The sequence below is a fragment of the Argiope bruennichi genome, chromosome X2 (assembly GCF_947563725.1).
Source record: "Argiope bruennichi chromosome X2, qqArgBrue1.1, whole genome shotgun sequence".
In the NCBI taxonomy this organism is placed as follows: Eukaryota; Metazoa; Arthropoda; class Arachnida; order Araneae; family Araneidae; genus Argiope; species Argiope bruennichi.
This window is the reverse complement of record NC_079163.1, coordinates 63647431-63661378: the sequence shown is the minus strand read 5'-3', so window position 1 is coordinate 63661378 and position 13948 is coordinate 63647431. Positions and strand designations below refer to the sequence as shown.

The 13948-nt window shown below is 29.0% G+C and overlaps 1 protein-coding gene across 2 annotated transcripts in view; it reads left to right on the top strand.

Annotated features, from left to right (window-relative positions):
* Window positions 1-3667: 3667 nt before the first annotated feature.
* LOC129960787 (protein timeless-like) overlaps window positions 3668-13948 on the top strand; it is a 145410-nt gene continuing 135129 nt past the window's right edge. For both annotated transcript variants that reach the window (XM_056074431.1, XM_056074430.1), the window contains exon 1: window positions 3668-3801. The gene's annotated coding sequence lies outside the window, so the exon portion shown is untranslated. The remainder of the gene's footprint in view (window positions 3802-13948) is intronic.

Sequence of the window (13948 nt, the reverse complement as noted above, 5' to 3'; positions counted from 1 at the left end):
AAATGGTGTGTTTGATGATTTAAAAATATCCTATCTTATTATTAAATATTAATTGGATTGCGTTAAGAAAAGTTTTGTCAATTTTTTTTTGGTTTGTTTTCTCGTTTATGAAACATAATATAAAAAGATATTGAAATTGTCAAAAAATTTGATTTCAAAATTTTGGCAAATCTTCATACTTTGCATTTCTCAAAAAACACATTTTTGGATTTATGTCTGTCTGTCTGTGAACATGATGACTTAAAAACGCTTTGAGCTAGATGGATAAAATTTAGTGTGTGGTCTTGACATAAAATTTTTAATATCTGTCAAATTTTGAGCAAAATCCATTAGTAGTCTGAATTTCCTAGAACATGATAACTACAAAATGTAACATGCGGTCTCTCCAAAATTTTCTAGCATAATCTCTTATAAAGAGGCTATCCCTCACCCCCATAAAAATTTATAGACCTTGGGGAAGCAAAGAAGAACGCATTGGCGCACAATAATTAAAAATTATGTACCTTTGGTGTGAATTTAGCATTTTTACTTAATCTGTCGGGTGATCCTTGGCAATTTTTTGGCGATTAATCCCTAGCTTGCTGTTGATAGAGTCCGAAAGACGTGTTTCTCCCAACCGATTGAAATGAAAATATAACACAGAACTACAACTGTAGTCACAAACCAAATTTAATATATTTAAATCAATGCTTTTTCGAGCTATAGCGTTTAAATGCTTCTGAAAGTACAGATCGACAGACGATCCACCTCATATCGGATTTGGCTCAAAGTTTGATAAATACCTACATTTGAAATGTTAAATCTGTGTACTCAATTTTATCCATTTAGTTCTTTTAGCTTTGTGGTTACCATGTCAACTTGTAATCAAACAGACGGACAGATAGACTTCCTTTGCATAGACTTTGATTAAAATTTGATGTAAATGCCATATACCAAATTTCATCCGTCTAGCTCAAAGCATTTTCGAGTATCCTTGTCACAGACAGATAGACAAATGTAATGCCAAAAATGCAATTTTCGAATTCTGGAGTTCTAAAACGTAGAGATTCATCAAAATCTTGAATTCGAATTTTTGCAATACTTTTTCTGTGTTTCGTATACGAGAAAGTAAAAAACTAGATAAATGAAATTTGATTCGCGGACTTAACATCAAAAGCGTTTTACATATTAAATCCGTTAAAAAGTTGACTATCTGTTGGTCTGTAGTTTTCTACGCATGTAAATGTGGTAATTCAAAATCGCAATAACTTAAATAAATGAAATTAGAGATGGGATTTTATAATTAAAATTGGAATTTTGGATCAAATTTTGGTTTCAGGCAGCCGGAAAAATGTCCCCAAAATAAATATTCGTTCTTTATTTTTTATACTACTAAGCACATTGTTTTCATGTATGAGGCATTAAAATATGGACTGTTATAAAAATATTTCTTTACTTTTAATAAATAATGATAAATGAAGCACCATTATGAACCATGGATAACAAATTAATGGTGATAAAGGAAACAACTTTTATTACCATTTATTAAATTGTAATAAAAATTAAGTGTGGTCAAAAATTCCTGGAAAATTTTGAATAGTGAGAATTTTAAAAATTTTGCAAGCAAGAAATGAACAAATCAAGGAATATCTTTGATGTTCCTATTAATATAACTCTAAGTAGCAGTGCGACATGAAAGGGTCAATGATATTTTTCGATATTCGCCTAGAATGCACGAATTAATTATTGAATGATACGATTTTCGATCATATATTTAAGTTTTCCTCTCTCATCTTTAATAACAATTCATTCCAGATTTGCGGGTTTATGTTCAGTCTGTGGAACAATCCAGTTATATCCAAAAATTTCGGGAATTTTATCAGCAGTTTGTATCAGTTCATCTAATGTATCTTTACAAAGCGATGTTATCTCTAGAAGATTTTTAGACAAATGTTATAATCACAAAAGTTGCAAAATATTTTGCACCATTTTATTAGAGGAGAGGGGCTAAATATGACGTGAAAGTTTGGAGGGAGGAGGGTACTAGTTCAGGTGTCGTCCTAGTCATCTGACAGTGGTTCAAAATTACGAAGTCCGTCTCAAAATAACCCTAGTGTTGCTTTAAAACGGGACGTCAATAAAACTAAACTAAACCAAACATATTTAAGACATTTTAATTAGTGCCAAACAGGTTAAAAATTGAAAGATTTTTGAAAATATCGCATTCTCGAAAACATACAATTATAAGAATAGGGCAATGGCATAACGATGTTAATTGGCGCCAGGGGCATAAAGATGTTTTTGTTCTCAATCGTCAATAGTGATTTAGCAAGTATAATATGTACCCAGGGTATCTGTAACCTCTATCCCCCCCCCCAGTTGCTACGTCATTGAAGCAGGTAGCAGATCAAGAAAGCACATACATGTCTTTACTTTCCCAAGTTTAGAAAATGCCAACCGCCAAAAATATCACATGTAAATCAAATCCAGCTGCTTCAGTATAGGCTTATGCTACTGAAGCTTTCTTATTCATGTTTACAAACCAGAACTGTAGCAGCTAATTGCGATCATTATAGCTAATACTGATGCCAAAAACTCACATTCTTATAACAGATTTATTTACAGATAAACAAAATAATATTTTATAGAAAATATAAACGAGCGAAGTGTGTAGTTTTCACTCATGCGGTCGTTTGACCAAAACTGAATTGCTTATTGCATCTCTTCACGATTTCTCCCACTATGGCTCTACAATCGTTCAGACTGAGTAAAAGAGCACACGCCCTGGCACTAAAGAGAACTATCTAATTTCAGTTCAGTTATCAAGCAATCAGCAGAACCATCGATTTAAAGAGCAAAATTATTGGTGATAGGAATTGTCGCAGTTCATGTAAAAAGTTTTAATATATGAACCAAGTTTCATATAAAAAATATCTTCCGGAGATTTCTTCTTCCTTAATTTTAATATACACTGAAAATATGGTCACCCCAGTGAAGATCTTTTTCATATTTTCATCAAAACGAAGCCCTAATTTAATTTTTGAAATTTACCGGACTAAGCATATACACTTGGAATTTATGCAATAAGTGGAAGAGCATTTTTTTTCCATATAATTGCTACCTGCATATGTATATAAACAGATACTGATGTGAAAAACATCAAAGTTATGCTTGTGAACAATATTAATTAAATTTGAAGTCACATTTAATTTCAGAAATTTATTGTTAAAAGAATTTTGAAGGAAATTCATAGTTCAAATTTCATTCACGTAAATAAATTTATGAAAAAAAAAACAAAAAAAAACCAGAATGTATTTTTTTTATGTTTCTTTATGAGTCACTTTCTATTGCCTTTTTGCAATTTTTAAATATTATTTTAAAAATTTTTTGTATTGGATTCCTCCCTCCCTCCCTCCCTTTTTCACAAGAACAAATTAGGAGTCGGGATTTTCTCCTATTCTTTCAATACCTACAGGATCCCAAATCGAATTGCAGAAAAACTTTTACTTTATGAGAGATTGTTTATGTATTTCAAAATATACTTAAACTATGATCTCAAAAAGAATATTAATTTGGATATATAAGGAAATAGTAAACATTTCTTGCGATAGATGGCGCCTAAGTATTACTGGAAATATGCCCAATCAAAGCGTGTGGTTGGATTCTGATTTCGTAGCTCATAACAACTGTTGCGTTGAGTGAAGTTGGTCGCAGACATACGTACGTGCGAATTTTGTGAAGTGTGGTACATTTAAAGTGGTATTATTGCAATTTTTACTAAGTCTTGTTAATCCTTATGGCTTTCCTCGTCTAGAAGCAAAGGTAAGATAAAAAATATTTCATTTTTTTTTTAATCAGATGTATGATTATATTGTCTTAGAATTACAAATTGCGCTTCAAATGTGATTCGCTGCAAGAGCTGCAACTACTATGATTAGAAACTAGTAATCTAACACATGCATTGGTAATTTGTAATTGTTTACATTGCATATGATTCTTTTCTTAAAGAAAATGAGGAAAGTAAATTAGATAAGTTTTTTTTTTTTTAAATTGGTGGTCTACTTAATTTATATTTCATTTTCTGTGACATGGAATCACTAATTAAATTTTTTAATGCTGTAATTAATACTTTTTATTTATTTTAACTTACGCATATGCGAAATATTATTCCCTAATCAGCGGAACTTGTTGCAAATAATCCGTGTGTTCTTTTACATGCATTTTATTCAAGCATTCAAATTCATTTTAAAGCTCACCTGTGATTAAAATAAATTGGTTTTGGAAAATCACAAAGTTATTTGAATATAATATTTCGTTTATTATGTAAATGGCCAGAGTGAGGAAAATTTTTATTTCTAAATATATCATTCTACTGATACACTAATTTATCCTGCCGTACTTATACTTACGGCTGGATAAATTAGTTTAGCATCTTTCGTTTGTTTGAAATAGTTTGCTTTTTATGAAATAGAAAATACTTTTGGTATTATTTCATTTCTAAATCAAAATTGTATTACCAGAAACCAACGCCAGAATGAAATTATTTCCGATTATGCTAAGAATCAGCAATGATTTTTGAAATTTGGCTAATCCCACGTTAATATAAGCAATGTTACATAATATCTAAATTTAACAAATAATAATGTACAGCAAAAAGCCTGTTTAAATTTCCGCCTGAGGAAACTTATTTCTTCCATTTCAGTTTCCATAGAAATAAAAAATTTATTAATTTATTTTCTGTATTTTACCAATTTCTTTCGTCTTACTTTGTTTATTTTGATGCATTTGAAGAACTTACAAATAACTAGGTCACATAAGTAATACAGTCGATTTATCTAATTTTAGCTATAAGAAATTCACTAAATATTTCACTGTAGTAAATAATCACTAAATTATTTTCTGTACTTACCATTCGGATTTAGAATTATCATATTTTTTCTGGTTCATTTTAAGTATTCTTAAAATGCATTAGTAGCATTTTTTTCTGTATTTTTTAAGTTGACTTAAAAAGTATAAACAGAGAAGAGTTGCTAATTATAGGACATTTAACTATTATTTTTATTCCAAATGCAAAGTTGTAATATAAAGCTTTTCTCTATTTTGTTTTTTATATTATAAAAAAAGCATTTTTTAACAATATATTTCAAAAATTTATTTGAGAAATGGTAATTTTTGATGGGAAAATTAAACTGCAAGATTTTTTATTGAATTGTGCTTTATTTTGCATATTATGTAATAAGATGAATAATATATTACTTTGTATTTAATTGTCATATAAATACAAAATAATGTCTTGACTAATTAGTTGGATTTTTTTTTGAAAAATTCAAATATTATGAATTAATGATTTTATTTTCTTTGAACTACAGAAGATGTACGTTTTAGATATGTATTTGAGAATAATTTGCTGGTTTCTTTTGTTTTTCAAACAAAATATTCTGATAAAGAAAAGTACTGTTGAAATGCCGTAAAATTTTATTAAAAATGTTGGTAAATGAAGAATAGTAGTGAGTGGAAATCTAATTATAGTTATTATTTCTTTTGAAAATAATTTCTGAGTTCAATTGATATTGCAACGAAATTTCAATTGCTTTTCTTGAAATCTGATTTTTTTACCATAAATGGCTGCGCTTTACGATATAACATTTTTTTTTCTAAAATTTTCTTGATCAGATATTTTTGTTATTTTAGATTGTTTAAATTTCAATTCTTGTAATTTTTTCAAAATGCATTGCTTGGAAGTTTAAGGCGATGATTTCTTGGCTTTTTAAATCATATTTACACTTAAACATTCACTTACGCAATGAAAATATTTTTGTCCCTTTCTTTTTGAAAGAGTAGTTTATTAAACCATTTTATCCATATTAATAATGCAAATCGAGTATCTTTGATTAATATGATATTTGACCTCATTTTTTAGAAAATTATTATTGCGAAATACATCTTGAAGAAAGAAATAATAATGCTAATTCCTGCCAAATGATTGTTTTCCGATTTTCTTTAAATTTCTGTAAGCATTGTATGCAAACATTGACAGTCTAGTATACAGTCAGCCATAAATATTTCCTCCAAATTCTTTTTCAAAATTTGATTGAATAGAATTGAATATTACTTTCGTCATGTAATTTCTCTCGATTTTTTAAATTAAATTTGCAAAATATTTTATGCATAAAATATTGCTTTTGAAAATAACTGACATGCTTTGTATGAAACTACTTTAACAAAAATGCTATGCAATATTTCTTGTTTCATTAAAAATGAATCACCAAAATATGAACGATAGAAGTATATAGAAGAAATATAGTGTTCAAAATGGGAAGTACAATAATACATACGAAAACATTGTTTTTTTTATGAAATACAAAAAAAGAGATAAATCTATTGTATTAAATATGAATTACTAAAATAAGTATTTAAGTTGTCTTCATCTATGAGGCGCAAATGATTAATAGACTAGTTTGTATGAATTGTTCAAATATGTAAATTTTATTTTGACTGAATAATTATTAATTACTTTCTTGAAATTTGGATTCCTATCATCAATTTCTTCAATATATTGATGACAAATATCTCTGTATCATTGAACAGAAATAATCACGAAAAAAAAATTGATCAATACAGTTATCTAGTGAAAAAAGTAGTCGGCACATTATTTTTCTGCCTTTTTTTTTTTTTTTTTTTTGTCTTTTGGATTCTAAGAATTTGTAAATTTAATTACCGATCAATTTCTGCATCCCACACATTTAAATTTCAGTTGATATTTAGTTTTTTTTATGCAAAAATTACCAAGTATGCTTTTATCCGAATTTTACAAGCGTTGCTTTGTCCTATTAAGATAATTAAATTTCTCTTTTATTTAATGCTAAGTTATAAATACAACAGATAATTGTATTAATTTTATTTATTACTAATCACTAATTCCCTGCATTGAATTGACAAGGTTGTAAATATCATTTGATTGGTCTTGACTTTACTAGGTTTAAAATTAGTAGTGACATTATCTTGCTATTTATGAATTGATATGAATGGCATGTTATCTGTTATCTTGACACTTAAAAGAAATGTTCGATTTAAGGTGACTGCCTGCGTTCGAGGCTACTTTAAAAACAACAAAAGGTGTTTTTAAGCTTTGTTTGCTGTTTTCTAATTAAATAGTGCATAAGTATAATAGAATAAACATTTTTCTGTAAATGTCTTGTTTTTTTAATTTGAAATAAATTTCAGCAAAATTTAACCAATACGGCTAACACTCTGCAAAAGTTCTAATGAGGTAATCATAATTTCCTTTATAAATTGGGCACACACACAAGATATTTGTCATCAAAATGAGCTAAAATCTAAAAGATTAAAATGAAAAATATTATAAAGGCTTGTATGTTACATTATAGATCTAAATTTTTCACTTGCTTCCTAATAAAGAGTCTATAAATAAATAAAAAAGCATGCAATGTACATCAGAATTTCAATTTCTTAAAAATAGTATCCAAAACATTTCCCTGAAAATTTCTTTAAAAATTTTAATTAGTGTTGTAGATATGTTAATGGCTGATAAATTATTCCGAAAAAATATTTTGAAAAAAATCTATTTAAAAAAATTCATTTTGTAAAAAAAAAAAAAAAAAATCCTTTTTAGAAAATAGTCTAAAATTCTCATCACTTATAAGTTAAGAACAGTGAACTTATTTTCATTAGCTTGTCCTTTTGAACTACAGATACGTCCATAATCAAAAAGCTTTAGGCCTTCTGGCGTATAACTTCTAATATTCACTAGCAATTACGCTCAATACACAAGCCCCACCTTTATTAAAATGGAAAATAGATCTACGAAATGCTGTATTGAAACTATATTTTGGAACAAAAATCATTAAAACTTTTAGCAACATCTTGCACGCTGAGGTGGCCACGTGGTAAGGTCGGTTTCAGGATCGGAGAATTCCGGGTTCGAGACCCGATTTCACAGAAGAACTCTCGTGCCAGCGGATTTAGTGCACGCTAATTCCAAAAATCCCATATAAGCTGCTGCACCTGCCATAGCAAAGTCGGGAATCAATTCAGTTGTCGTCGTTTGACCTCATTTCAAAATTGCGCGGTCCATTTCCACATAGCCTTAATGTTATTGTAAAATGGGAAATGATTTTATACTGATTACTTCTGATCACAAAGTTTCGTGTACTGTCGTTTGAGGAAGTTCAGTGGCTTTTCCAATAATTTTTATTCCCTGTGCCTTTCCCTGTTGATGCTTGCATCAGCTGCTGCATAATGTTAATCTTTAGTGTTCGAATAGCAATGACAAAAATCTGTATTGACTCCTGATTGCATACTTTTAAGATTATCAGTACTGCTACGAATTGTAATCCCATCCTTATAATCATTGTTTTTTGTTAACTTGCCCTTTCCTCTCGGTCCCTTTGTTGTTGTTTTTTGAATTTTCGAAAAGAAATTCACATGAAATCGTGGCAACAATTTTTTCAATTAGTTATATCTAGGCTTCTAGATGATATAAAATGAAAATGAAAACGGTTTTGGAAAGAAAATTGTTTCAATTAAAATATTTTTGCAAAAACTTTTTGACCTAATGAGTTGGAAAATGCCATTTTCAACGTAGGCAGTCAACATTTTTGAAACAAATTTAATTTATAACTAATTTTTGTGATATAAAATGCAGTTAAAATCTTGCCATTGTCAATAATTCGTTTATCGACGGTGACAAGATTCTTACTGAGTATAGAAATTTTTAAAACCAGATAATAATTTTAAAAAATGACTATTTTAAGAATAAAACGGTTGTAATTGCAAAATTAAACTGTTAACTTTAATTTTTCAGTGGTAAAATATTATTTATTTTGTAATAAATAATGCGAAGCATTTTTTATTACAAAATAAATAATAAATTATTGTAATAAATAATGCGAAGCATTTTTATTAATCAGTATTTATTCTATGTGTTACTAAAATTCTGCATATTTTATACAATATCATAGCTGAAGTACGATCCTGGAGCGGCATAAAGGAGCACGCGTATTTTGACCCTTTTCTTTGCATCTGAAATTAAAATTTACATCTAATTATCTATGGTTGTATTTGAAAAATAATTTTTTTCACTCAAGCCGTACTTACTAGATTTAGGCTTATGAAAATCTGGTAGCAACCGTCTTAAGTATTTTTTTTAATGCACTTGAAACTGTGTCGCTCTTGTAGTTCGTTTTGGCTCGTGTATTACTATCAATGTTAATTTTCTATAAAGGGCGTGTTTTGTGTTGTCAAATGCAAACATTATTAACCTCTCTGTGATCATATTTGCCAGTTAGAACATGGTCAAACTAATTCAGCAACTTTGAATATATTGTTTTTTTATGTACTAGAGAATTATGGGTGCTTAGATCTTTCTCTTATACATAATGCTTCATTAATTTTAATATAAGCCTAATTAATATGCTAGTAAGGATTATCTTGCTTTGAATTTTATTATGGGCAAAGTAAGCTATTTTTGTATAAGGTACTCTTTTAATTTTGCAATACTAGAAAAGACCTTGATCTTTCTTTGCATTACAGTGTGGGGTTTGTAGAATGACTTGTTTTAGGATCCTAATCACAAAATTACGTGAATAAAAATTCGCCCTTGGCATAGCTTTGTTGGTGCATCTTTGTGCGCTGTCTACTTCTTACATAAGGCCACGCCTGGCAAAGAATATTACAGTTTGATAAAATTTATTTAAGGCTTATCTGAAAGGATATTTAGAACTGAATTCGAAATTTTTGAATTTCTCTTTTATGGAATATGGGAATAGATAAGTCTGATATTTCGCTTCGCTTACACAGTCTAAAAGTTTTGTAAATTCATTAGCAATGTCATTACTTGAGCGCCCCGTCATTGTTGCATTCCATAATGCTCATAAGGGTTTTAGATTTTTTTTTTTTTTTTTGCTACTAAATAGTATGTGGTCAAATTATGGATGCTAATTTACTTTGGTAAAAAAATAAAATGTGCATGGGGAATTAAATACTTTGGAGGTCATATAATAGAACTGAAGTATAATTTTATTCTTCTTCCCTATTCTATTCTTATTTAGTTTCAAAATCATCAAATATGGCCTCAGTTTTATTTGCTACTTCATATTTCTTACACAGGTTATACTTATTTGATTTAGGCATATAAAAGTGCAGGTTAAATTTGATAGCAATCATGCCAAGCAGTTTTTTTCTTTCTAAATACAGCTTGTATCATGCCATTCTTGCTTGTTCATGTTTCGGCTCACGAATTACTACCAAAATTAATTTCCATTAAATAACACGCTTTGTACTCATTAATCTTTTGAACCAGATTTGTCGGTTAGAACCTTGTCAAACTAATGCAGCGACTTTGTATAAATTGTTTTTATATACACCTTGAATTAAAATGAAAAGCATTTGACAGGAAAATGAGGCCACAAAAAAGGTCTGCCTCGGAGAGGAAAAGACGCTCTATTTGGATTGGAAATGTTTTGTTTGATTTTTAGATTTAGCTATTTTGAATCTAATGGTGACTTTTTATATCAAATAAAATTACTTTCCAGCAATGAAAGTTCCTTTTATTTGTAGTGTACTCGAAGCCAGATTATTAGGTCTTTTTTTAATATAGAACATCTATACATTTTTGCAGCAATTTCTATAAACAAATATTTCCGTTCGCGTCTGCTTTGCACCTCTCCATTTCCGTCAGAAAACTTGCATAACACCGGAGTTGGAATGTAAATGAGAAAATGAAGTATTAATTGAGTTTAGATTAAAGCATTTTGGTGCATTTGTGAGCAGTCTACTTATCCTTGAATATTTCTTCTGAATATTTGCTCATTGTTGCCTTGAAAAACAAGAATAAAATATTCAGATGTCTTTTTACAGAATGAGGTGAAATTCGAAGTGTAAAAACTCGTTCACCAAATTTAGTACATTTGCGAAAAGCACAATTTCGTGTATCCATCTTTCCAATGCTCAAAATTGTTGTAAATAGAATTCTTTTCACAAATATTTAGAAACATACATTATTTTAATTTCTACCACGAATTATTTGGAAGAAAAAAAATTCATTTTTAAGATAAATGATTGCAAATTAATTTGCCTTCTTTCTAGCTTTATATTTGTCGAATCGCAATGAAATAAAATTGTTATTGTGATAAACTTTATAAGGTGACATAAAATTTAATATGACAGAACTAATTCAGCTTCAAAAATAAGCATAAAAACTTATCCATGCTATTGAGTTTAAGAAAATGTTCAATTCAGAACTTTCTATTGATTTGATTTTCTACGCATTTTTAATAAATATATACACAAATTCATTCATATGTGAAACTCCATGCATAAGGATTTCAAACTGAGCAAGCGTTTGATCTTAAAACTTAAAAAGTCCTTCCTAAGAAGAGAAGAAGCTATTAAAAGCTATTAAAAAATACTTTAATAAAGCTTTGATTATCATATATCGAATTCATTTGTTTATCTGTTTTTTATGAAAACTGGTGTTTCATAAGTTTAATAACTTTTTAAACATATGTCTGTTAAGAGGTATTATATTGTACGCATTTTCATTATTGTATAAAAATATAGTCCATGAAAAAAAAGTTTTTAATTATGTAAAAAAATATTAATGCTTTTAAAGAAGGATCTTCAAAAAGTTTTTCATGTTATCAAATTCTAATAAAAAATGAATACAAAAGTTATAATTTTCAATCTTTTTAGGATTAATTTCGGATAGTCTTCAAAATTCAGTGCAAAACGTTTAGGTGAAGTTAATGTAATCTGAAGGAGACGTGCATTTTGATAATTTTCTTCCCAATCTCCAAGATTCAAAGCTGGCGAGTGATCAAAAACATGTTTTGATACTTTTTTTAGACAGATTGTGGCAAGAAAAAACTCCTTCTGCTTGGTAATTTTATTTTTGAATTTCATAAAATATTAAAAATAAATATTTCTCGCGATAGTCGCACAGTTAACTTGCAGTATCAAAATAAGGCCACTTTTGAAGGTTTGAAATGAACCTGAATTTCGGTTTATGAGATAAAACAAAATATGCATAGAAACTAGGGGCAAACCCCGATTTTTCTAGTTTAGAAGAAAATAGGCTTTCCTAATAACGTTTATCCATGTCAGCACCGTTGTTCAGTGGTGGACTTGGAACTAGGCAGCGGTCTAGGGCTGCCGGTGGTCGGTCAAAAAAATGCGGTTAGACTAGAAGCCAAATAAATTTGTAAAAAATACAAATTTTGCGAATAATGAAATATTGTAATTCTATAAATGTTTAGTGTAGTAGGCCAAGTTGCTATATGTTAAATTACATTTGCTTAGTTATTACAGTATTTACAAACGCCAAGATCTGCTTAAATAATGGTGTTTATAAATGTGGATACTGCGCAGTCATGGTTCGTAAAGAACAAATAAAAACATGCTTTTCCACTGAGGCAGGGAAATAAAAAAAATTATCCTAATTTCTACCATGTTGATAAATTAAAAAATGGGAAACAAAATTAGCCAGTTGTTAACCTTTGGCCTACGAATCATCCTATTTGGGACATTTATTAATTCTTATAATAATAATATAAAGACATTTGAGATATTGAAGCGTTTTTAAATGATTTTTTAATTTAAATTATTTAATATTTTCACTTAATTGTGGATTTAAAATTAAAAATTCAGTAATTCGATTCATGAGTCAGAATTGTCATTGTATGCGGAGGGACTATGAGAGTCAATATGCACTGCCTAGAACCACAAAATATCTATATCCACTACTGAATGTTTATGCATACCAGAATCGATTCAGCTTCGAGAAGTTACTGACCTGGTTCCGTGAGCTCCAATTTCGATCTATCTTAATCCTTTGTAATTTTGATTCCGGAATTTAACATTTACTTGTACTTATGAGGACGTCGAAAGCTAAAAGGATATATAAGAATTTTTGATATCTGATAATGATTGTGAGCTATTGGACTTTAAAATTTGTGTTATCGTACATGACCAGTGAAATGTCACCGGGGAACCGTGACAACCGTACATCAACCGACATATGTGGTGTAAAAACCTTTACATTTACTCCAGTTTGGTTATTTGAATCGTCTTGTTAATTTACGTGGCTGATTGACATTTGAACCCACCTAATGGCTGGGTTGACTGTTGAGTGCCGTTCTGTTTTTCTGAAATACTTAAGGACATTTTTTCGTGAACCCTATTTTTTAAGTTTCAAATTGTTTTACAAAAGATTCTTTGGTATTTTAGAATTATTTTTAGGGCATTGAGGGAACTTTGTTGTATTGTTATCGATTTTTGGAAAACTGGTTTCAATCATAATCAAGATCCTGGACTTTGCTTTTTTGGATTTAAGAGTTAGGTTTAAAATTTTATCAACTTAATTTTGGACCTTGCAATTTTTTGAAATACTGGATTTTGGGATTAATATTTATTTGTTCTTGCATTTAAATTCATTACTGAAAATGTCTTCATCTACAAAAGTCTTTTTATTTAAAAATCCGTTCTCACGAACTTTTTCAATACTTTTTTTTTGTATTCAAAGATTTTAACTATTTTTTCTCAGAAAAGAAATGTAATATGATATCTATTCCCTTTAAAATGGCCAGAATAGTGATCTTTTCATGTCAAATCTATACAATTAATCAAACGGTGCCGATATACTAATTATCCATCATCTTAGTTATATGGATCCCTTATAGATACTTGTATTAAGATGCTTTCTATATCAATGATTGTATAAAATATTCAATTGCTCCCAGTGGCAGACTCTAGGCAAAGAGCATTATAAGGCTTCTCTTTTAATTCACTGCTCAGTTTAGTTTCATATTTTAACTTATTTTTAAAATGTGAATGTTTTATTTACATTCCTTTTTCATTTATTGCGTTTGTGAAAATGTTTGTGTTTCTATTATGAATCCAGACTGCCGACATAAGTAATGAGATGTATAAGAACCTTATGCGTGTTATTGCT